Source organism: Myotis brandtii, unplaced genomic scaffold (assembly GCF_000412655.1).
Source record: "Myotis brandtii unplaced genomic scaffold, ASM41265v1 scaffold40, whole genome shotgun sequence".
In the NCBI taxonomy this organism is placed as follows: domain Eukaryota; kingdom Metazoa; phylum Chordata; class Mammalia; order Chiroptera; family Vespertilionidae; genus Myotis; species Myotis brandtii.
In genome coordinates this window covers 2,362,938-2,365,624 of record NW_005365372.1, presented here as the reverse complement: position 1 = coordinate 2,365,624, position 2,687 = coordinate 2,362,938, and the positions used below count along the sequence as shown (strand labels likewise).

Sequence of the window (2,687 nt, the reverse complement as noted above, 5' to 3'; positions counted from 1 at the left end):
ACCATGGCTTTGTCTGGAAGATGTCCGGTCTAATTAGCATATTACCCTTTTATTAGTATAGATGTGTTTTGTAGTAATTACTTAATAAATGCTTATTATCATTCCATTATTAAAAGTCCTTAGTTTTGTATTTAATGGAATAGATGTATCATAATTTATCTAACCATTATCTTCTTGATGGACGTTTGAGTTATTTTAAATTATTGTTACAAAATATGCTGGTTTCCACACTGCTTTTGTTTTAACTTAAAATTTTTTAAATAACCTTGTCTCTGTCTTTGCTTGAACAACAACAACAAAAACTATTGCTGTTAACATTTCCCATAGTCATTTCATTTGCATCTTGAATAAAAACTTTCAAGATCCTCTTTTGGTTTGTGATCTTCATCAGCATACCATATATGAGATCAGCCCACATCATTTTCCTGTTAGTTTGGTTCAGTCCTAGGGCATGAATGGAAAGCAGAACCATTTCATTTTGTGTGGTTGAGCTTATCTTTCCGAGGTGTAAACCAAAAGCTAAGAAACAAAGAAGCCAAAAGGAACTTTTCCTGTGTTTGGAGTGTTGGAATCTCAGAAGACTGAATCTTTAAGTATCTTGATATTTGGAAAAGGTAAATCTAAATTCTTACATATTTTGTGCTGTATTTTTTTGATTTTTTTCCAAAAAAAAAACATTTAAATGAGAATAATATGTTTCTTGGAAACATTTATAGTAGACACTATAGTCCTATAAAGGAAAATTGTGTCTTGAATCAAGTCTCCTTTGTCTTTTCTCACACTTGTAGAATGTATAGAAAAATTGAGATTCTTAAAATTGCAGGCCAAACCATGCAAAAGACTGAATTAAGTGCTTTGAGAAATAAGATTTAAGTCAAAAAGAAGGGAGAAAGGAGGGGAAGAAAGGAGGGAGGGAGTGAGGGAAGGTGAAGGGAGAGAGAGAAGGTCAAAAGAAAGGGAAAGACAAAAGAAAAAAGGATGGTAGTGAATTTGGCAAAACATTTATTTATTTATTTATTTATTTATTATTTTAGCTGTTTTTAAGTGTACAATTCAAGAGCATTAAGTACTTTCATGTTGTTGTACAACAATTACCACTATGATTCCAGAAATTTTTCATCTTGCAAAACTAAAACTCTGTGCCCATTAAACACTAATTCCCTGTTCCCCTCTACCACCAGCCCCCGACAATCTCTTTTCCACTTTCCATCTCTATGAATTTCTATTTCAAGTTAGATTATTGAAAAGTAAGTGGCTATATTTATATTTTAAACCTGAAAGTATTCATGAGTTTAAACTATGTATAATTAAATATTCATTCCTTGTACTCATTTTAAGGCGTAGTAAGTTTTTTTCACTGTGTGATTTAAATTACAGTAATTAAAACACAGTTAAACTAAGACCAAGGTCTTAATGGCAGGCTTGATTTTAAGTTGACTATTTGAAGAGACAAAGCAGGACATCTACAACAGTGTCAACATCAAAAATTATTTTTGAAAAAGAAAGGGTTAGGTGCATTAATAACTTTAAAATAAATCATTTGTGACAGCTGAATATAAATACATATATCATTAAACATTTGTATAAGTTTGTACTTTTTTATTGTTTGATCTATTTATTTTTATGGAACATTACATTATAAAACATTGAACAGGTTCTGGAATGAATATAAATATATAAGCTGGCCTTTTTCTACGTCTTCAAGGTAAAAAAGTGATTGATATATTTCCATTACTTTGTTTCTCCTTTCAATCTCTCCTTTTCTTCTTTTTACTCTTTCTTTTTGTCCAAGGAACAAGAGGGGAGGCTGAAATTGATTAATTAGACAAGACGGAAATACTGTGCTGGCCTAGTTTGCTGTAACTTCCCTTTATGACTAAACTATGCATAGGACCTAGCCATAACTGTTACTAACCTGTCATTTAAGACAGCATCAAATGGTTTAGTGTGATTTAGTCACTCATTCTCTCTTTCTCTCTCAATAGTTTAATACATAGTCATTATCATGGCTTGTTATCAATATGGGATACCAAGTGATGCTTTTGAATTCTCAGTGTTTTTGGAAACTCTTGGCCTTATGTCCAGCTACCTATGGATTAAAACCCACAGCCTTCATTCTTTTTACACACTTCCTTCAGGCTGCAACTCTGACCCCAGATTGCAAGCGATGTACCCACCATACGTGTTTGGTTGTATGACTCTTTAGCTCTAGAACAGTGTTTCTCAACCTTCTGACCCTTTAAATACATAAGTTCCTCATGTTGTGACCCAACCATAAAATTATTTTCGTTGCTACTTCATAACTGTAATGTTGCTACTGTTATGAATCGTAATGTAAATATCTGATATGCAGGATGGTCTTAGGCGACCCCTGTGAAAGGGTCATTCGACCGCCAAAGGGGTCGCGACCCACAGGTTGAGAACCGCTGCTCTAGAAGATCCAGTCATTTGCAGAGAAAAAGATGAAATAAAGATGATGCATAAGTTTGTACTTTTTAAAACACTTGCATGTACATCATATAATATCCTGACAATAATTCTGTGATTAAAGCAGGGGAGTGTTATCACCATTTAAATAATAGGAAAATTGAGACCCAGGAATGATAAATAAATTACCTAATATTAAAAAGTTAGGGGAGGGTGGGAGGGTAAGAGATAAACCAAAGGACTTGTATGCATGCATATAA

At 33.1% G+C, this 2,687-nt stretch overlaps 1 protein-coding gene across 1 annotated transcript in view; it reads left to right on the top strand.

Annotated features, from left to right (window-relative positions):
• Nucleotides 1-534: 534 nt before the first annotated feature.
• Nucleotides 535-2,687, top strand: part of LOC102252127 (uncharacterized protein CXorf21) — a 3,370-nt gene continuing 1,217 nt past the window's right edge. The window contains exon 1 of the mRNA XM_005873241.2: nt 535-614. The gene's annotated coding sequence lies outside the window, so the exon portion shown is untranslated. The remainder of the gene's footprint in view (nt 615-2,687) is intronic.